General features: G+C 34.3%; 1 long non-coding RNA gene across 2 annotated transcripts in view; it reads right to left on the bottom strand.

The window, feature by feature from the left end:
- The window catches only part of LOC141532785 (uncharacterized), a 67,846-nt gene extending 49,529 nt beyond the window's left edge, over positions 1-18,317 (bottom strand). Inside the window, exons 1-4 of one of the 2 annotated variants that reach the window (XR_012480131.1) lie at positions 18,063-18,317; positions 17,960-17,997; positions 6,947-7,151; positions 4,019-5,242 (exon numbers count right to left, since the gene is read on the bottom strand). This is a non-coding gene — a long non-coding RNA (uncharacterized LOC141532785). Of the gene's footprint in view, positions 1-4,018; positions 5,243-6,946; positions 7,152-17,959; positions 17,998-18,062 lie in introns of those variants that run through there. The other variant, XR_012480130.1, reaches the window with a different exon arrangement.
- Positions 18,318-23,353: the final 5,036 nt, after the last annotated feature.

Here is a 23,353-nt window from a genome sequence, read left to right as displayed (position 1 = left end):
TTGTGTCAAGTACCGAGGCGCCTGTTAGACGCAGCATCTAATTTCATTGCACTCGAGCGACCGCGATGCATGTTCCTCTTCCTTGTGCTCTAGTCATTTTCTGAGAGGGTTGAAAGCCTTCTATATTCTATAATGTTACCACAAAAACTACTGCTTTTACTATAAAATATATTAAAGTCATAATAAATATCATGTTTTTCTTTAAGCTCCCTCTTAATCTCACGAATTTTGTAAATAATTCACATTATAGACCTTTAAAATCTAAAACTGTTTGAATTAAACCAAAAAAAATTTTTTTCAACTTTCTAGAATTTTTTTCAGACACCCACTATTATTTTTACTAATTAATTAGCACTTTATATCACGCTAGATACTTTAAAAAAAGTCTCCTGAAAAATTTTAGCCCTTAAAATTAATTAAAAAAATAGTTTTCTTTGTTAGGTATTTTCAAGGTCACCGATTTTTCCAAAAATTCGTGTTTTAAAGGCTCTTATCATTGAAAATAAATTTTTTTAACCCTCGTATCATCAAGTTACACTTCTCTGGCCCTCAGAAAATTGATAAGTTATGCAGAAAAAAATTAAGGGAGGTCAGAAAAAAATCAAAAAAAATTATTTTTTTAAATAATTTGTAAAGAATTTTGTAAGGATTTTAGAGAATGAGGACGAATAATGTTAGAAATAGTTTGCCAGTGAGGTTAAAGAGGGTGTAAGGCATGAAGAAGTGGTCCAGACTCGAGAGGTAGGGGGAGAGACTAGATTTCACGCGTTAGAATTATAGTCAAAACTTTTGGGCATTTATTTCGTAAATCTGCATACAACGTCGACCATTCCGTTCCACCGTTTCCTTTTCTTCGTATTTTCACGAGTTAAATATTTTTTTTATTTTATTAGAAATTTAATTTTAATAAAATAGAGTCAGAGTGAAGCTCACATTTAAAATGAGGTAGAATGTATAAAAAGAGGGTGTTTTTTTTTTTGTAATTTAAACAATTTCCAGACGGGGGATTTAATGAAAATTTTAGCTACCCTTATAATTGAGTTAAGAGGGAAGAATAATCTCGCGTTGGATCGAACGAAAATTTAGCAACCAAGTTTACGTGGCGCAAGTACCAACGAACCTGGTCTCCGCCATTCTCGAATTATTGATAGAAGATGGTAGAAAGATACCAGACGAAAAGACCCGAGAGGGGCGTCAGGAGCCCGAAGAGGAGAGGGGTGGAAGATGAAGAAGAAGCTGATGCGAGTTGGGCTGGGGTGGCTCGGGGTGGCTCGCCCGCGGCCTTTAACTTGCGCTCACAAAATTTACGGCTCCAACTACCACCTTAAACTCCGCGGGACCACCCGCCTAACCGAATCACCCCTCGGTCTTCTACTTTATGTCCTTTTTCTTCCAGCAGTTCCAAGCTCCAGCCCCCAGCCTCATCCTGAAACTTTACGAATTGGTTTCGTTTAATTTTAAAGAGAAATTTCGATGGAGAATTATTTTTTCCAGGGTAATTGCCTTTGGAAGTAGAGAATTAACGAGTTCGCGTTGTGTAGTGCATTTCGAGAATCTTATGTAGTTAAGTTGGCGACTTAGCGTTACATTTTTAGGGGTTATCATAATCTGGAGGATTACCGCGACCCTCTTAACCATCCATGAGGTATATATGTGTAAATGGAACACGTAACGGAAAAGTACATACGCATAAGGATAACGTTCTTACAGAAAGTCGTTTCTGTGTACTGTTGTCAGTTTGTCAGGCATGCAAGGCTGTCTTTTGTGTTTACTTTCAATCCCTTTACGAGCTAACTTTTTTGGCTTTGTAAATTCCCGGATTAACCTCGCGAATTAAGATACTGTTCTTTTTTTTTTAAGTGATATTTTTGGCTCCATTTACACTCTAATTGTTTGAACTTGGGTCAATTGTATGAAAAAAATGGTACTTGGAGAGTTTCCTCAGATCTCTAGTATTTTAAATATTTTTTATGCATTGCTTAACAATTTTTTGAGAGCCAGAGATGTGTAGCTCAATGATATGAGGGTTGAAAAAATTTATTTTCCATGATAAGAGCTTCTAAAACACGAATTTTTAGAAAAATTGATGACCTTGAAAATACCTAACAGAGAAAACTTTTTTTGTGCTTAATTTTAAGGTCCCAAATTTTCGGGAGACTTTTTTTTGAAGTATCTAGTGTGACATAATTCGCATGGTCATGGTAAATAACAGTGTGGGATGCCTGAAAAAAAATCGAGAAAATTTATAAATTATTTAGTGGATAAACGATGGATGATATCGGATTAAAAATGTTTGTAAAGTGTTGCGGGTTTGTTTTTCGGGTCATTAAATCAGAGTGTAAAATATTTAACGTATAAACACGCACAGCGTGCCTGGGGCATTGAAAGAGCTGTGTTTTTTACTCGATAAACGCGGGAAATAAAAATACCTCCACCCCCAACTCGGTAACGGGTTTTTTCCCTCGTGTGGCTGGTCTGTGGGATGAGTAGGAAAAACCGCACAAGCCACTGCCGACACAAGAGTATCAGTGTCCAATTTTCATATATATTCTTTTCACAACCCTTTTCATACATGATTGTTTCGTTTTTTAAACTCTGGTAGGACACTGGATTAAGTTGCTATTCGATTTCAAATTATCCGCTGACAGTATTCAATCTAATTATTTTTATCGTGTACTTATATTAATGGAACGTGATTTAATTATTTAAATTTTGGGGTTGAGGAAATAGGGGATGAGGAGATGAAGATTGAAACTGAGAAAATAATGTCGATATGTGGATTTGAATACCTAGGTTTTTTAATTAGATTTTTAATGATTCTCTGTGAATAATGAGGAGTGGATTAAGAAGAAATTTTTATAATTATTTGTCTTATAGATTGTAATCGATAATTCGACCATGAAATTAACATAATTTCAGCTATTTTTCACATTTTTTAAACAACATTTTTTTTTTTTTTTTTTTCATTTTTTCTGAACTTATTGAATTTTTTTCTGCATCGCTTGTCAATTTTCTGAGGACTAGGGAGATGTAACTTGATGATACGAGGGTTAAAAAAATTTATTTTCAATGATAAGAGCCTTTAAAATATGAATTTTTGGAAAAATCGGTGACCTTGAAAATACCTAACAAAGAAAACTATTTTTGTAATTAAAATTAAGTCCTCAAATTTTCAGGAGATCTTTTTAAAAGTGTCTAGCATCATCTAGAGTACCTTAAGATGGTTAATAACAATAATGAGAAGATAAAAAAAAATTGTAACCTTGGTCAGAATCAAATTGAATGTACCGGATCATATTTTTTCGTGAAAAAAAGCTATAACTAGATTTTTTAAAAGCCTTCGGAGGACACAGAGCAATAATAGAACTTAAATAAACAATAATAGGCGCACAATAAAGTTAAAATGAGAGTTAAAAGGGGTTCAAAAGTGGTTGCAAGGAGACGTAGACATCGAGTGGAGTGAGAGTAAATGCATCCTCTACTCGATTATATATATATATATATATATATATATATATATATATATATATATATATATATATATATATATATATATATATATATAGCCTGATGTGAATGACGTTGTGCTACTCAGTTAATCGGTGCTTCCGCTTTAGCGCTATAGGTAAGGCGTGTGTATATATACAACCAAGGTGTAGTGGAAACAAGTTTAGTGTGAGCACTTGTGTGAGCAGGGTGTATCACTTGTTTACTTCCCCGCCGCACAAACCACCAACAAAAACATTAATGTCGTGCGTTAAAGCCGATGTACTTTCCTTACAATCATTATTTTTTATTCCCCTTTGCTACTAATGATTAATAAAAAATTTTATTACTCATCTTGAGCACATCCCTCCGATGGAAACTGAGCCAAGTCCTTATACTGGTAATTTATTTCCAGAATAAGATTCTACGCTGGGGTAAGGACGTTTCAAGAGGGTTGTTACATGAAAAATTATTCCTAAGACGGAACCCTTGTCTATTTTATTTGTTATTGTGACAGTGACTGATAATTTACTTTTTTTTTTTTTTTTAACAATATGTTTTTACTGCCAGAAATTTCAAGTATTTTTTGATTGACGCATTGCTGTAATTTTACGATTGTCTTTATTGACAAACCTTTCCGTAATTCGTACGTCATCGTGAATATTTTAGTACCATAAAACTTACCACATTAATTATTTTATTATAAAAAAATTTTACTGTCTTACCCCACAATATCAATTTACGACTAAACTCATCCGTATTCAAGCCTGAAATTAAAAAAACAATTAAAAGCTTCTAATTAATAACAAAACTTCAAAAAACGTAAGAGTTTTTATCATTTTTTAATATTAACATTTATTTTCTTGGAATTTTAATATAAATTCATTAAAATATGACAGGAAATAAATAACTCACACATCAATTCATAAGAAAAAATCACAAATTAATACAAAAATCTTAAAATATTAAATTTAAAAAATTTATCGATGACCTTGAAAATGCCTAACAAAGAAAAAATTTTTTGTAATTAAAATTAAGGCTTCAAATTTCCAGGAGATCTTTTTAGAAGTGTCTAGTATCCTCTCAAGTACATTAAGATGGATAATAACAACAGCTAGTGCATGAAAAAAATTCCAATAAATTTTTTTATGGTATCGATTATAAAAACACTTATTAGACGTCATCCATTTTCGCAGGAGCTAAAATCAAAGTTTGTAGGAGTAAAACATCAAATAAGCACCCCTGTAGCACAAAACTCCAAGATTAATTAGTAAAAATAAACAGTTAATTAAACAAACAGAGTTGAGGTAACGACACGGCAAAATAAATGAGGGTGTTTGGAGAATGATTCCAAATGATTGAACCGACGTGTCGAGTATCTTCCAGCCGATCAAGCGCTCTTCTAAGCTATTTCTTGCTGATCGCTCTCTTGCCACTCTCTTGTACTCAGACACTACTCCAGGAGGTTCTTCTCATCGGTTGACGCTCACACCACCCCTTATACTCATCTCTTTACCATCATCCTGGGAGATGGAGAGTTCCATCGACCGCGCGAGCTATATCTCCTTTATCCCGTAGTATCCATCTTCATTTTCTTAATCGTTTCATGCCCACCCCCAGCCCAGAACTCCTTCTTACTTCAGCTAAGATGGCGTCCGCTGACGAAGACATATTACCGTTAATGCTGCTCTACGACGTGGAAGTCATCCTTGCACTTGCATAAATTTATCACCCTATTTTTCCTGAAAATCCTCCCCTAAAAAAAAAAAAAAAAAAGTGATTAATTTCCAAAAAAGTTTCCCAAATTCTCCAGCTCTTCTGTGTCACGTTCCACACACTTGGAAGCGTAGAGAGCAGCGAATGTGGGACAAATCTCACCCCCTTGATGTCGTCACCCTTCAGAGCTGTCACACTACAACGCGTACGAGCGTTTAACTTTTGCTTTCACCCACATATCTTCCAGCCGTTCAAGATTCCGCAAACTTTCACCCAAAAATCAGATCCATGCAATGGGTCGTTACATCCACCCCCCTTAAATCATCAATCAGAGTTTTTTATTCCAGCCCTTATCATCATTAAAATAAGTAATAATCCAACTATCGCCCATAACAATTTAAAAGTACTCGTTCGTTACCCAGCACCTTTTCTTATTTTAATTTTCTTAGACGGCGGCCATTTTCCGAGTTCTTAATATTTTCATGATGGCGGCCGGCGAAGCGTTGGCGTGCTAGGTGAGCTTGAGAGAGAACGAAGAAAAGAACCGTGAGAGAAAGAACGGCAAAGCGGGCGAGACTATAAAGAGCGAGGGTGCCGTTGAATAAGGGTAGGAGACTGAGTTGAAACAGAAGTAGGAGGCTTGGGAGAGGGAGGGGTGCCCCGAGCAGAGTATGGACGAGGTGAAATTATAAAAGGGGAGATTTAAATATCAACTCCCCCCTACGGGGCGGACCGTGCTCGGTTCTCCTTAATGCTTAAACCGTTACACCTCCCCACCAGTAAAACTTTACTTTTCCTTAGCTCCCTTTCCCGGCTTTCTCTTATCTTTTTCTCGGCAGTATCGATCTTCCAACTTTTCTTCCGAAGCTGTCGTCTCTCCCCCGGTCCGGAGAAAAAAATTTACAAAGCTGTCGTTACCTCACCAGGTAGATAACAGTCGAGACATTGAAAGAAAAACGCTGGGGGCGAAGGGGAAGAAGAAACTGAGATTCCTTCACGGAAAAAAAACAATAGGTAGTGGCTTGATTGACTATACTGAAAATATCGATTTCAAAAATGAAGTTCATTTCAGTTCTAACGCTGCCATTTAATTTTTTATGCGACTTTTAGTCGAATAATACCCCTGAGAAGATACTAGACACTTCCAAAAATATATCTTGATAATTTCAACCCTTAATTTTAATTACAAAAAACGTTTTCTTTGTTAAGTATTTTCAAGGTCATCGATAAATTTTTTTAATTTGATATTTTTACATGTATTTTAGGTTTTTTGAATAAAGTTACGATTTTTTCTTATAAATTGATGTGTGAGATTTATTTTCTTTCATATCCAAACCCTTTTCTGTTAGTTTCTTGACATCAACTTTTAGTATGACAAGCTAATTTGTAAGTGATATCAAATCTGTACTTGTCCATTATTAAAACCGATTTTTTTCAGTTGAGTCAACCAAGTAGCAATCGTTAGACGCAATCGACTATATTTTTCCGAGTTGGAGAACAGGTTAGCCGTTGTCCCTTCTCCTTGAGCTTCTCAAACTAAAACTACCCCTTATATTTTCCGTATCTAGAATAAGAGTACGTCGTAGTGTTCCGCCCCTTCTTTAATTACGTTCTCTCTCTTGCTTTTATAATCTACTTTCTTGCTCGTTTCTTGAACCCGAGATCTCGCTTCCCTGCGTACCCTCCGGCAGCGAGTCCGGAAAGCCGCCCCGTTCCTTTTGGTGAAACACCCCGAGCTAGCTACCTTGTTCACCTCGCCGATGGTGCCGGGTTCCACCCACTTCGTTTCATCCATTCATCCTCCAGGGCTCTTCTGTTTTTAGAGAACAAAATTTTAATTGGAATTCACAGAGACGCCTGGAAAACTCTGAAGACGCCGAACTTCTGCTAAGAAACGGGAGCTTCAAAGCCCTTTGATAGCTTTTTACAGGACAATCCAATGTCTGGTTCTGGAAAAAAGAAAATAAAATTAATTTGTTCTCCTCTTGGGCGCCATTCGAGGAAAACTTTGGTTAAAAAGCCTCGAGGAGACAAAGGAACCGACGTCAATGGACCGAAGCAAGTAGCCAAGCTTGCCGGAAGAAGCTTGACAGCTGTAGGTAAGAATAAGTAAGGGGAGGGCTGAAAAGCGATGTGTGTTTTCACGGAAAGGAAGGAGGAAGAGGAAAGAAGAGGAGACGCGATGTTGCCGGATCAATTTCGGTGGACCGCAGACATACAGTGGACTCAATCGAGCTTGTCTATTGTAGTTTCTCGCTTTCTGCAAGCTCCATTGATCACTCCTCCTCCTCCTCCTCCTCCTCTTTTAGAATCTCCTCTCTATCTCTTTTCATTATTTGTCGCCGAAAGACTGATGGCAAAAACTGACAAGTATGCAAAAAGTAACTCCTGGCGCCCAACTACTACCCAACATTTGTCGCATAACTCCAATTTAAAGTCGACTTAAATTTCCCATTTAAATTAGGAGCGACGGTACGGATGAAGATTTTACGGGAAAGAAGATAGCTTTATGCTTTAATGTTGTTATGAATAATTAACATCTGAAAAATTATCCTTTTTTTCAACCGTTAATTTTATTTGTGGCCAGAAAAGTTTTTTTTTTCTTTTTTTAATAAAAAGATCCATTACCAGTGAGGAAAATCGGCGAGTTGGAAAGGAGTGTATAGTCAGGCGAGCAAGGGTAATCAAGCATCTGTTTTATTTCGCATCAGTACCATGTACCAGCGAGGCGAACTTGTGTTTTGGTGGGTATCTCAGACTTATTACCCGAGTAGGCTTTTAATTAACAATTTTATTTTTTTATCTGGGATGGCAACATCTTCCAAAAGCTATGTCTATCGATTTACCAATTAGTCGTAAAACAATTTCAGGCTGACAATTACCAGACATCGTTCCTTTGATGTCTCGTCGCTTTGTTCCCGATAACTATTTTTATTATTACTGGGCAGACCTCCATTACCTCTATTGCGTACCGTTTTCTTTGGGCAATTACGATCGATTGTACTTTGAGGATCGGCATTGGCAAATCACGTTAGCGACAACAGAATCAAGGTAGAATTTTTTTGGGCGCCATGGAAGGTAGAAAGGAGGAAAAATAAGAACAAGGTGGACGAAGTTTTAATGGAATCTGCAAGACAGATGCTGCAGAAAGAGACGGAGGTAAAAGAAGGAGAGAAATAAAGATGGCCGCGTCTCACCACCTTCGAGAGCTGCTTGGGATACCAGCCGGCCAACCAGCCCCTACTTAGAGCCCCTTTCTCAGCTCGGAGCTGCTCTGGATCCTCTCGACTCTTCTCTTCTCTTCTCTCCTCTCCTCTCCCAGGGTAATAAAAGGAAAAAGGGGAGAAAACTGAGGAGCTGGAAGTTTAGTAGGCGGGCATCCACCGGGCGACCGTCGCTAGAGAGGGTGTTGAGGAAACAGTTCTTATTGATTCACCGAGCGAGCCACCCTCCTTCTTTTCAACGCGTTTGTTTTTGGCTTCCCTTGTTTTTATTTTTCTTACGTAAGGTATTGCTATCCAAGGATTCTTATATAACCTTGGGGGGGGAGGTCAATGAACTAACCCACCACCCTACTCTCCTCCAGCTGGTAATTATTGAACGTTCTGAAAGAAAAGTTATAAATTTCAGGTCTTACTTTGGGTAAATTGACTTTTCTTAATAAACCAACGCGCGAGGTAACTTTGGGAAAATCATTTAAAACTTTGCCGAGCGAATTCGCATCGTGTTTTAATAAGCCCGCTGAGAGCACTTTGTATATTCTTTTGGCTGGAATATTTTTTAAATTAAACTTTTTAGTTTTAGTAAAATTCTGGGTAATTTTTAAATATTAAGCGTAATTGCCGAGATTTGATATATCAATTTAGTTGGGGTGATCTTGTTGTAAATAATAGAGAATCTTGAAACATTATTTCAGACGGATCAAATATTAAAACGGTGCAGATTAAGTGAAGATGCTGGATGGAATTATTATCTGAATCTTGTGTTTTCCGGATTAGACGAATCTTTTCTTGGCGATGTGGAAAATCGTCTGCTGAGAGGAAGAACGTGGAGAAGTAAGAGTTTGACATGCATTTGTAATCTTGTTTGTGGATCTAACTAGTCGCTATCGACCGACGTGATTTCATTTAAAGCCGCCGTTTCATTTGTGATTTTTGAGATTTTATTTTTGTGTGATTTATAGAAAATATTAATGATAATTATTGTACCACGGATGAAAATTAATTCATTGATCTAAAAAAAGACAGATGAGGGCTTTAAAAAAATTTTTATACCAAAATTTAATTATTTGACCTTAACTCTCTATAAAAGAGCAGATTTAGCGATCATGCGCCATCTGTTGGAAGTTTGCAACACTTTTGATCAAATATTTGATTTAAATATTTAATAGGGAAATTCTAATGTTCTCTAACGTTTAACCTACAATATAATTTCACACGGAACAAACAAACAATATGGCGGCTCAGCGACGCACATTGATATGTGTATAGGTGTCGCTGTTGCTCTTACTAATCTATAGAAATAACTCTCGGCTAGTATCCAGCCATTTACCGACAAATTCTCCTAATAAATATTTATTAACTATTAATAAGTGTTGTCAGTAGTAACAAATATTTATTTAAATATTCCTCAGCTTTGTTACCATTAACAATATTTATTTAAAATAATCAACTAATTTATTTTATTTTAATATTATTTATTTTTTTTCCCTAGTATAATAATTATCTAAGATTTAAATTTTGACAATCCGACACCGATTAACACAGCAGCATTGTGTATCTCTGCTAGCTGGTGGTTGATATCTCGTTATTCGTAGTTTATGAGATCTTAGGACAAGTCGCGAGACCACCCGAGGATTTCGTTACTATTTATTCGACGTTGGTTCAACCCCAAAAGGTCGTACCAGAGATAACGGCACGAAGACGCCTCCAGCGTATCGCGTTCCCTCGTAAAATTTAGAGAAACCCAAAAACCAGAAAGCTGAGCTGCGGAATAGTGAAAGAGTTTTTGCCAGAAAAAGACGAGCAAACAACAAATACCATCAGAAGGTGGAGGAGGAAGGAGAAGGAGGGAGGAGAGGACCCGCGAAGGCGAAGGAGTAAAAAGTTATTGGGGATGAGACGGCAACAAACGGCGTTGGCGCCGAGCGGTCTCGAAAAATTAATTATATCTCGAAAGTTGAAATCGAGTTGAGGGTGGAACGTTTGTTTTTGCCCTCGGCGAATACATACGTATATAATATATAAGAGAAAGGCAGAATTGGGTGGAAGGAGGAAGAAAAGAAGGGCAGGGGATGATATTTTCGGGTAGTTTACTTTGGGGTGGCAAAAGAGCCAGTGACGAGGCGCCCGCTAGTCGTACCTCGGAAAATTTTAAACGAAAGTTTGCTAATGAAGGCGACTCTCCCCCTCAAAGAGGGGGATTCTGCTTCTGGTGACGGTGTGCCAAGCAAGAGGAGGAAAATCGAGGGTGGGTTGTCAGAAGGTGCCACTGGGGGAGGAAAACCTCGAGTTTTCCTCTGCAAGCTTCCCTCCTTTCCCTCCTCCAAGCCCGTTACCGAGTTTCAGCTTTTCAGAATACTCCGAGGTGGATGTAGGTGTGCTACCGGTTATCTCGATCCTCGCGCTTTCCTTCCTTTCCTTTATTATCCTTCGCTGATGATAATAAACCTACGAGGTTGCTTACTCGCGCTCTAAAACTCCGCTAAAATTGTAAAAATATCTCGTTAGTTTTTAATACCAAGTTGAAATACTTTTTTTGGGGGAGCAGGAAAATGTTTGATTTAACTTTAAGGAGAATTAAAATGGTAAAAAAAAAATAGTTAGGATTGAATTTTATAAAATAAAATAAATTTTTGATAAAAAAATCCGTGAAATTTTTCATCATACATCAGACATAAGTAACCTATAATTACTGCTTGAAAATCGATGTCATCAAAGGGTACTTGAAAACTAAATATATAGATAAATTCAACCTGCCGTCGATTTCTAGGTCCTTAATGATATACCAGGACCAGAGGGTGCATGAGTTTCACCGTCAATAATTTATTGTAACTCGTAATTTGCAGTATGGAAGGACAATTGCAAAAAAAGGGAAAGGCGCCAACAATGTATGAATTTGTTTGCGTACAATATGGAATTGCGTATGCGTTATTATCTGCGTTATTATCTGGATGACGTGACCATTCCTGGCAGTGATTGTGATTATGAACTTTAAATTTCTTTTCTTCTGGAAAATAATGCTGTTCTTAAATTTGCAGTATTGTACTCGAGTCCCTAGACAGCGGTTATGGTAAGAACACGTGGGAGTTGCAGTAGGCGGGTTTTGTAAGAAATACTGTTAAGGGTTAGGGTGATACCAAGAAAGGGTGTAACTGTGTAACTGTGGGAGTGAAATTTACCCTTCTCGGCTCTATTGCATCACGTGATGTTGCTCCTGTCGTAAATAAGTCTACTTTTAAATGGTCGTCTTTCTTATAGGCGATATACGCAAAACGAAAAAAAAAAAAAAAAAAAAAAAAAAAACTTTTTTTTTTTTCAATTTTTGCAATAGAAATTTAGAAAAAATTTTTTTACAATTTTTTTATAATTTAGAAACTAAATTTTAAGGCTTTTATCCAAAAAATTTGCAATTACCTTGAAAAAAAAAAAAAAAAAAATTTTGTCGACTTTAAAAATTTTTTTCTCAAAAACTATCCGAGATATTTTGAAAAATTTTTTTTGCAAATTGTTCAAAAAAGTCTAAGATAGATTTTAAGTCCAACCCCGAATTTTTCCGACCAATAGATTTCGAGATATCCGGGTTTGAATAAAGGGTACAAAATTTGGTACACGATTAACGATAATTGGTACCAGGTTTTTGAAAATTTTTTTCTCAGAATCTACACAAGATATTTCAAACTTTTTTTTTTTAGAAATTGTAGAGCAAAGACTGGAGAATATTTTAAGATAATCAAAAAATTTTTTTCTCCAAAACTTTTTTCTCCGAAAAATTTCCAAAATATTCAAAGTCAAAAAAAATTTTTTTTTAGTGAAAAAAAAATAACTTGAAAAATTGGACTTTTTATTTATTTCTCACAAATTTCGTCCAGAAAATTTGCAATTAATAATAAAATAGCCCGGCTATCTTTTCTGAAGCTTAGTTTAAAGGGGATAACAACCCTCTGAAAGTTTGTATGTCTCTTTTATAGAAGAGCTCGTTATTCTTTCTTGGTTGGTTTCTCCATTTTCTCATCTCACAGACAGAGCCTCGCATAAATATATATAGCCTTTGTGAGAATTGAGAATAATTCCCGCTGACGACCTTCCTCGTCTTTCGGCTGGTAAGAGGGTAAGCCGCGGATGGACGTGAGGAGTGACTGAGAGGCTTAAAAATTTGCAACCCCTTGAGCTTCAACAGAAGGAACAGGAAAAGGGTTTCGTTCTCGCTGGCAACCCCCGAAAAATCATTAAAACCATCCATCCTCGGCCTCCCACTCCTCCCTTGTCCTTTCTTTCCTTCGCTATCTTTATTTTGTAGACTCCCTCGCCCTCGCTCGCTCATTTATTCTTTATCTCGTTCCCTCTTAGCTTTCAGAGGAAACCCAACCCCGTAACGGCAAGTGCTGTCTTTCGTATCTGAACAAGATCCATCCCACTCACCGAGAAGACTCTGAGAATTTCATTAAATATTTCTCGAGGGTTTAAAATTATTTGAAATGCTCTCTGAAAACTCTGACGGATATTATTTACCCTCTGCTACGAATAAAAAATTTTTACCTTTTTTTTATGTCTCATTTTTCGAGATATTTATCCGCTCACATTAAATTCAATTCATTGCTAGTATATGAGAGAGCTTTAATAAGTTTTCAGAAAAATTATTTTTTACTTCAAATAAATTTTACTTGATTAAAATATTTTTTAAAAAAATTACGAGTTACAATAAATTATTGACGGAAAATTTCACGGATTTTTTTATCAAAAATTAATTGCTAATTTTCAAGCTAAAGATTTTTAAAAATTAAACTCATTGAAGTTAGATTCGTAAAATGGGAAAATGAATAGCTTAATTTTTGAAAGTTTAATTTCGTAATCTTTCATTTGATCGCAAGTTTTGCAGGCAGTCGAGTATAACGAAGAAGACAATATGCCTGTGTATGGTGCGGAGAAGATCTCGAAGATGAACAAGAAGGGGAGGGGAAGGTAATAAGGGATGAGAAGCAAACCTGAGGCGAGTGAAGTATGGCCCCATACTTTACTCTGTGGTCTGAAGGCGTCTTATAAGTAAAGACTGAAGCGCGAGCTGGAATTCTCCTCCTAGCTCCAGGCGAGAGCTGCAGGGGATCAGAATGAGAGCTGCAGAGGATGAGGGAGAGGATGAGGAAATGCAAGATCTCAAATTGGAGCCTCGGCTTAGATTAGACGAATTTATACAGTTCAAATCGGAATTATTTATCTGCACGGATTTCGTTAAAATCGCAGATCGTGTATCGAAGTAGAGTTTTGTTCGCTACCCTTGCCTCGTGTCAAGGTCCCAGGAGCCAAGACAGTCGTCGGCTTGATCTGTTGTGACTATTTTTATTTTTTAATCATATTTTCGAGGTAAATAAATCTTACCCCCCTTTTTTTGGGGATTTTTAATTATATTAATTTTATTAGAAGTGTGGCTGGCTGCTCGAGGGGTGAGTAGGCTCTCTTTTGATCAAATTAATTTTAATTTCTTATTTATTGAATTGAAATTTAATTTAAAAGATTTTATTTTTGTCTTTAGAAAAAAAAAAAAAATGAATTTTTTTTTTAATTATTTCATCTTAATTTTTTGAATTGAATGAATTATTTTTATTCCAAATTAATGTAATTACTTTATCATTTTTTAACTTTATTTCAAATAAATTTCATCATTTGTCCCATTTAAAAGCCATAGAAGTCAAAAAGTTTCATTTTAGTCACTTAAAAAATTTTTTTAACAGCCGCCATTTTGAATTGACTTGACCAATTTGGTTAATTTTGAAACACAACCTCAAAAAGTATTCGAGAAGAAAGTATGTTCAGTTTTGTGAAGGTTTCTTCAAAATTATGGAAGTTATGATGATTATGTAAATCATCTATTTTGGAAAATTTTGAACATATTGAATTTTTTGATAAAATTTGATTAAAAAATGGTGAAATTTGTTGATAAAAATTTTTGGAACAAATCGCACTACTTTTTGGCACTTAACTTTAATTTAAACAAATTTTGCCTTCCATTTGTTCAAAATTTATTGAACTTCACTAAAACTTGACTCAAAATGAAATCACGTGATACTTAAAATAGTTTTCACTTGAATTTACGCAAAATAATGACCTACCTGATAAATATAAACTGTGGAAGTATTTCCTGTGCGAAAGGTACTGAAGGACTAAGCCAAAAGTTTGTGAAAAATAATCCGGCTGGCCTCCCCCCAGCAATAACTTTAGTGATCCCCACTCGGACACACGTGGGCCGAAATAACGGGGCATTAGGTGAGTCCATAGCACAGAGCAACTACCAAAGGATAAGAATGAATATATATATTATATATATATATATATATATATATATATATATATATATATATATATATATATATATATATATATATATATATATATATAAGGGATACACAGAAGGAATAAGAACCTCTGGATAAAAGAACGCGAACTGGACAAACCAGTTTACCGTTTTTAAAATTAGTCCCTAAGGTCCCGCTGTCCGATGTCCAGTTAAAAAGGGTCCGGGAATGGCGACTTTTATTCGACACCTGGAAAATAATTTTGCGAGTCATATTTGGAGGAATAAATTTTTCTGAATGCAAAAAGGTAATTTAATGATGAGAATGAGTTAAGATGGTGCATGAGAGTGGGTGGTAGTGGATGAGAATGAGGTGGTGTAGGAAGACCGCACCCGGTCGTAAACAGCGACGGGAGTCTCTTGTTTTCTTATCTCCGCTGGGTAACAATAGAGCCAAGAAACAAAAGACAAAAGACGGGCTATTTATTTCGTCCTATTGTCTTTCAAAAGAGAGAGAGAGAGAAGTGATTTTAATGAAAAAGGAGAGGTGTCATGATACATCGCTATTTATTTCTAGAGAAATAGGCTAGTTACTTTTTTTTATCGGCTACCTAGATATGCGCTGTATTCTTTCGCGAGACACTTTAAATATGACGCCTCAATTGCGAAAAATAAATAAAAAGTCCAATTTTTCAAGTTAATTTTTTTCATTGAAAAAAAATTTTTTTTGACTTTGAATATTTTAGAAATTTTTGGAGAAAAAAATTTTTTGATTGTCTCAAAATATTCTCCAGACTTTGCTTTTCAATTGAAAAAAAAAAGTTTAAAATATCTTGTGTAGATTCTGAGAAAAAAATTTTCAAAAACCTGGTACCAATTATCGTTAATCGTGTACCAAATTTTGTACCTTTTATTCAAACCCGGATATCTCGGAATCTATTGGTCGGAAAAATCCGAGGTTAATCTCAAAATTTTCCTTAGACTTTCCCGAACAATTTCAAAAAAAAAAGTCCAAAAAATATCCAGTAGTTTTGGAGAAAATAATTTTTAAAGTCAACAAAAAAAATTCGATTTTTAATTTTTTGGCTCTTTGACTAAAAATTAATTTATTTTTATTCTAGTGAAGGTAAAAAATTTTTTTCCACCTCAAAATTCTTTCTGAATTATATTTAATACTATAAAAGAAAAAAATTAATTTTTTTAATCAACCCCAACTCATAAAAAAATTAATTTAACGGAGCTGCAGATTCTCCCCTAAAAAGAACCCTCTTAGACGGTGAGGTGAATTTTCCAGCAAGAAAATTTCAGATTCTAATTTAATGCAAATGGCCGCACAAGAGAGTGGAGGAGACTCGGGACAAACGCCCGCTGCACCCTTTGCTGTAACACTGACTAAGTAACGTGAGTTAAAGGAACGTCGTTTGGCGATGCCGGGGCCGGGGGAGGCCGTCTGAATTTAGGGATGAAGCGAAGGGGCGAAATGGAACAAATGTCGCCAAGACTCCTCTACCTACCCGAGAGACTTTTTACCCATGAGTTTAAATAAAAGTTTGTATCAAGCAGAGGGTGGAGCCAGAACCAGAAGATAACTCGCGACAAAACAATGGAACGAAAATTTAAATTATGCGCCCGCAAAATGGCGATCGTATGCTAAACTGATCCTTATCACCGGCAGGAACTTGGAGGAGTTTGGCCAGACACAAGTCCGACTCCGACTCAATGAATTTTTACATCCTTGTTTTGTTTTATTTTACGATTTTTGGCCGTTTTACTTCCGCGAAGACAAACGACTGCCTTCTGCTTTCTCCACAAGAAACCCTGTCCCCGTTCCCTTTTAACCCTTTTTAAATAATTACAACAAGTGTTTCTTTTTATCGAGATCACCGCTGAGTTATTTATTTATCACGATCCAACAATTCTGTTTTTGATAAAATTACATTGTCCTTCGGAAACATTTGGTGGGTGAAATTATGATCAACATCTTGGATGTTGAAAGCTATATCAAGCCCTTCAAAAAAATCTCGATTCAATTTTTGAATTATTTTTGGAGTTTTTAATAATTAAACTTTGAGAAAAAATTCAAATTGATATCCTTTCTAAACTTTCAGTCAAAATATCAAAAATCTTATAATCTGATCTTAAAAATCCTTCAGAATTTTTCATTATTGGTTACAAAAATTGGAATTGATTCAAAAGTTAATATTTATGAACTATCATCCAAAATTTCATGAGTTTTGTGATGCATTTTTGATGTTTCATCCAAATTTTGATGATCAAAATTTGGTGATTTTTGAGTACACTTAATAAAGTTTTGATCAATTTTTCTTGACAACTTATGTCAAAAATTGAAAATTCTTCAAGAATTTAAATGTTTTAGCCACAAAAATTGAAGACCGATCAAAATTTACAAAAATTTATCAATTATTTTTTATAAAGAGTTCAAATCAAAAGTGACAAGATAATTCTTACCATAAAATTCTTCTTCCTGCTTCTAGTAAAATAAACCGGAATTGCATTGTATGTAATTACCCTTATAAAATATTGATTACAAATATAAACGAAATTAAATAGGAGAATATGATCCAAAAATATTCCATCAGTAACTTATTTACCTTCTTAATAAGCAAGATAAGCTTGTTATAAATTTTAAAATTATTTATCGACTAAAATAATTGGATAATTTGAATTTTCCGTAAAAACTTAAATTACCAGATAGAAGGTGAGGCGCTGAGGGAATAATTTTCCTTAACAAAATAATGTAAGAAGAGACGGGTGTACATTTATCTTTCTACAAGATATCCAGCTTATATTTCACAGTCTCAGGCAGATACTAAGACGAATGTAGTCTCTGGATCTTAGAAAACATCCTAAACCCTCGATCAATCCTCCGGATTAAGGCTCTAACTTTCTTGGATGAAAACTCTCCAATTAGATTGGTGAAAAAATTATTTTTTTTTTTTTTTCTAATAAATTTAATTTACGGTTTTATCTTTTTTCTCCCTTCCACTAATAATTATTCACACCTATTGCTTAAACCATTAATCCAAATAAACCAGAAACAAAATTTGTATAATATTACTGTAAGATTTCTGTGATTTTTGAACTAGCAAAAATTATTAAATAACCTAAAGCCAGAATAATTTTTTAAATGGCACCAAATTTTTTTAGTATTTTTATAAATTCTAATTTTTAACAAAACAAACCAAAACTTGTCTGTCTTAGTAATATATTATTTTTGAATCATAAATACCTGGATCTCGCCCAAAAATAATCAATTTTGCAGAATACCTGTAAAAAAAAAATTGAATTAATTTATTACCAAATAAATTTTGAAGTAACTAAAAAGTACTCACCAGTTGCAGATTATTTATGATAATAAATGTATTTATTTCTTCATGTGATCCAACGATGGCGTTAATTTTTTCTGAGCACTTCACTGACACTAACAATAACTACTCACTTAAATTAAAATGAAAACTATAACACTGAACTAAAAAAAAAAAATCACATTTTAAAAATATTTACTTGGTTTCACTTCACTTTTCTATTTTCAATCAATATGACACTGAAGTTGACAAATATTAAAAATTTTGTTAGAATTTTTTAGCAATTAAATTATTATCAAAAATTTAATTAAAAAATTCCACTTGTGAAAATTAATAAAAAATTACAAGTGAAAATTTTTTAATTTTAATTGACTTAATAAAAAAAATTGCACATGAAAATTAATTTAGCAGTCAGTTGATAATATTTTTATTTTTTCTAACCAACAAATTTGCTCCAAAAAATAATAAAAAAAAAATTGCATTTTTAATTTTTTTAAATTTCTACAAGTCAATTTTTTTTTCTTATTTTTTTTTTTTTTGCTATAATTTGATTGTTAAAATTTATTAAATATATCTACTAAATTAATTGTCACTCAACTAAATTATATGATTTAACGTCTCGCAGTTTTTTTGAAGATGCTAATAAAAATTTTCACGTATTATCAATAATTCAATCTTACTTTCCATTTTTATAAACTTACTTTCAATTTTAATCGAGTATTTAATTATTTAATCAATTAAAACTGTCTAGATGATGATCTGTAAACAATGACGTGACATTTTTACAATTGTTGACTCTGGTGAGCAATCTGGGAACTATTCCTTTGAGTCAACGGTTAAAATTTAAAATCGACCAATCAGAGCGTCGCTCAACCGACCAATAAATTTGAATTCTCTCGCGTGTGTCCCCTATCGGCAGAAATAATAACTAAAAGTGTTTTGGTCGCCAACTTCAGGCAGATTACTCGGAAGCTGCCGCGTTATTGTTGTTTTTTAGTAACATTTCGATTAAATAATGAATATTATTGTTAAATAATAAGTAAATAATAATAATATGCAATAATAATTGATTTTTATTGATGAAATGGACAAATGAATGACTTTTAATGAAGAAATAAAGTTTTTATAGAATAATTGATCCCGGAGCTTGTAAATCAGCGGACAAGAAATGCAATATGGAAGGTTGTAAATTTTCTATACAATAATAAATAAATAATACTGAAGTTAGTGGTCAGCTGTCAATCTTAAATATTTTTTTAACATATAAATAAAATAGAAATATTAAAATTTATTGTTACAGTTATTTTAGTTCCGGGAAAAATAAAAAAATGTTTTATCCAAACATTGAGAGGTGTCGAATTTCATCATCGCTGCTCTGGACATTGTCTGTCACGACTTTTTTTTTTGTTTTTCAAACATGAACGGTAAATTATTTTTTTATAAGATACAATCGAACTTTGGAACATTTTAATTCACATGAGACAATTTTAATAATAAACTTGATTAATTTATTATTAAATAAATGACATTAAAGTTAGCTGTCACTTGACAATTTTTTAATTTTCTTGAACAAATAAATTTGCTCGAAAAAGTTATTTTTAAAAAATTGCATTTGTAGTTTTTAAAAATTTCTAAATGTCAATTTTTTTTTATAAATTTTTTTTTTCTAAAATTTATTTGTTACAAAAATTCTTAAAATTATTAATTATCTGCTAAGTTAATTTTCATATTAAATAATTTAGAAATTTTTCAATTTTCTAAAAGATGATATTTTTTTTTTCTTCAAAAATTTTATTTTTTTAAATGAAAATTAAGTTAACAGACACTTGACAATTTTTAGAATTCTTATTTTCTTTTTTTTTGTGTAGTGTAGTGTTGTGTAGTGTTGTGTTGTGTTGTGTTGTGTCGTGTGTTAGTGTAGTGTTTAGTGAAAACTTCAAAAAATCATCGTCATCATCATGAACATCAAAATATTGGTGAGTAATTTAAAAAAATTACTTTTTAATTTTTGCACGCCTCCTATGGTCTTAAAAAATTTTTTTTGAATGAAAAATTGATAATCTCCCGGCAGGATGAGGATACACGTTAAATACAAATGTAAAGGGTGTGCAATGTAACTGGTGACCTTAACTGGGGTGGGCCAGGCACTGACCACCTGGACAAAATGTGCGCTGACCGGTCGGACGGGTTTCTCGGTCATCACTCGATAAAAATTGTTATATATTTATAAAAATCAGGCCATCAAAAACCGGTTTCTTCAAACCTGGGTTTTATCCTTCCGCTAGCCGTATCTTGCATCATATATGTGCACAAATGTACATATATATAAATGTATAGAGGGGTTTTATATCCTTACTGACCGTTGGTGACCCTCAGGGGTTATTTTACGCGAAGAAAGGGCGCACGAGGGTCATAAGAATAAACGAAAAGTTGTTACGATTGCCGGCTAGAGATTCCGACAAACATTTCGAACATTTCCCACGGGCTCGCTCCGCTTTTTTAATTATCACCCTGTTAAATATTTCGATTTTTTGTGATTTAATACTCTTCCGAAAAAAGTAAAGTTTAAAAAAAAAATTAATTAAAATTTTTTTCACAAATTTTTAAGTTTTTTTTAAAATAACTTTTTAAATAATTAAATGATTGAATTAAAATCATGTATACATTTTTTCGGGATAGAAATCTGTTTCGATTGCCGTCATAAGCTTTGAAAATAATTTTTGTAACCCAAATATGCTCGGAAAAATTTTCTGCATAGAAAAAAAAGTTTACTTGAAAAACAAATTATTTTTTGACATAAGAAATTTCACTTATTCTCTTGCTTTAAGAAATACGTATCTTGCTCCAAAAAATGTTATTCTTGATAGAAGTAAATTTTTTTGTTTTGAGAAAATTTCTTTCTTGCTCCAAAAAATTAAATATATTTTTTTTATTCAATATGTATAATAGCACGCAAAAATAATATAAAATATTTTGTTCTCTAGTCAAGAAATTTTTCTTTCTGAGCAGTTGCAATGTAAATTTTTAATTTCTTTTCATGGAATTTCTTCCAAAAAAATGTGCCCTGGAACCATAAACTCTCAAGTACCCAGAGTAATGTGTTCAGTCTTTGAACAGCCCTCGCGAGAGTAGACCAAGCAGGCGCCCATTTTAATATTAATGGAAAGGCTGATGTGGAAGCCTGAAAGGAAGGAAATTGAAGGAAAATAAAAAGAGCATTTTCCCTCTTCCCCTTTTCAACTCTTCTCTCCCCCCACCTTTTCTAAGACTTTTCTCAAGCCTCGAGAGAAAGTATCGAAGCAAGAGGGAAATAAATTTAGCGAGCCAGTAAAAGATAAAGATACATTTCCCTCCCTTCTCCTTCTGCTTTTGCGCAGAATGATTCGTTAAATATGCTGACACCATCTCGGAGATTTTTTCGTCGAATTTTTCCATTTGGCGCCCAATGATTTGCCCGAAGCTTTTCTTCAGCCGTTGTTTAGCGACTCGGAGGGTCTTGAGTGTCCTAAATTAGAGGGAGGAAGCGCCCGGGAGTGGAAGAAAGGGAGAAAAAGAAGGAAAGAAGCGAAAAGTGGCCGCGAAAGAAGCGTGGCGCCCAACGCGAGTAAGTATGAGCGGGAAGCGTGAAGGTTTGCTGGGCACAAGTGAATTGCCGGGCGTCTTATGGAGCGGGCGTCTCCTGGACGACGCCTCGGATCAATACCGACGCCCAGCGTCTCATTGGCCCCTTCCTAAGAGGTGCCACGGAAAATCGCCCCGGAGATGACGGCCGAGGAGAGAGAAAGAGGTGGGCTGGTTTTGGTGGGACGCTAGATGGGGGAATGTGAGAAGAGGCATCACGAGCTGCCATACAACTGAGCGGAGGAGACCCAGACATGGACCGAGCCGTGGAACAGAAGGAAAAACCCTAAGAAAGAACAGGAACGACGAGGACAGCCGGTGAATTAAGTCGCCGGCGAGGGAGAGTCCCAGGGAAAGAGATGCCTACAGCAAGCTCACATACAGATCGAGACGATTTTCCTTTTACCTTTCAAACGACGATCTATGGCTGTATGGCGCCCAGGATACGACACAGGCTATTCTTTCGGTGTATTGTCATCGAGTTTTAAGTCTTTTTTTTTTTGGTTTATCGAACCGGAGACTAACTTTGGACTTTTTTTTTTTGTTTTTTTGATAACCAATTTTTGGTAAAAAATAATTTTTTTTACATTTTTCTTTTTTTATAGAAGTTTAAAAAATCTTTGAAATTCATTTTGAGGAAACAATTATTAAGAAAGTAATTTTTTTCATTTTTCAGTATTAATTTTGAAAAAATTGTTTTTTTGTAGAAAAAAAAGCTGTTCTTGAGTTTATCGACCTAGAGACAGACATTAATGTTATTTTATATTTTTTTTAACTGTAAAGATCTAAAAAAATGTTGGAATTAATTTTTGGTAAAAAAAAAGGCTTAAAAAAATTTTTTTTGAAGCCGTAAATAAACATTGACATTATTATTATTTTTTTTTTTAATTAACGAGGTTTAATGAATCTTAAAAATCATTTTTTGGTGAAAAACAGTTCTAAAAATTTTTTTCTAGCGTTAAATTTCTCAAAATTAATAAAAAAAATTTTTTTTTCTACAATTATAAAGAAAAATTTATTTTTCTTATTTTTTTTTTTCTATTAATTACTCAAGAGGTTTCAATAAAAAATAATAACAATAATTACAAGCCGATAGTTCATTTGGCAGCATATTCATCCCGATAACAAGCCTCTAGATGCACTATCACCTATAATCATACAATTAAAATTATTTGTGTCAAGAATTCGCGAGTCAAGAACGCTTTTGTAATTACCCTGGCAATAACTCGCCCTTAAAAAAAAAAAAAAAAGGATTATTATTGGCAATAACAATAATAATAGTATAAAAAAAATAGATTCTTGCAGGTAGAGGCGCGTGCCGACTTTTTATCCAACACCTATTTTATCGAGTGTTTTTTCAGGCGCTTTGTGAGTCGTGAATTGTGAGCACGACCCGCATCCCATAGAATTTCGTGCCTCCTACCAAACTCGGGTACCTGGTCCTTTATTATTATTATTTTTATGATTATATTAAATGTTCTATCTTGGGAGAGTCGGCGTTTTTTTTCAGCGGAATTTTTTTGATCCCACGGAAGCACGCGCACGGTCAGCGCCTTAGCCCGGACCCGGGACGGGACACATTATTAGCTTAATAACTCCCAGAGACCTTTTTTAATCCTCGGGATGTAGAATACGCTCGAGAGCTGCCCGGTGGAGGTTAATTAAAAAATAAACAACCTGCCGGTGTTTGTAAATGC

This window comes from Cotesia typhae, unplaced genomic scaffold (genome assembly GCF_013202065.1).
Source record: "Cotesia typhae breed Kobodo isofemale line unplaced genomic scaffold, CoteBio_Ctyphae contig_69, whole genome shotgun sequence".
NCBI lineage: Eukaryota > Metazoa > Arthropoda > Insecta > Hymenoptera > Braconidae > Cotesia > Cotesia typhae.
Note: the sequence above shows the minus strand (reverse complement) of the source record. Positions and strands in the feature narration are given on the sequence as shown.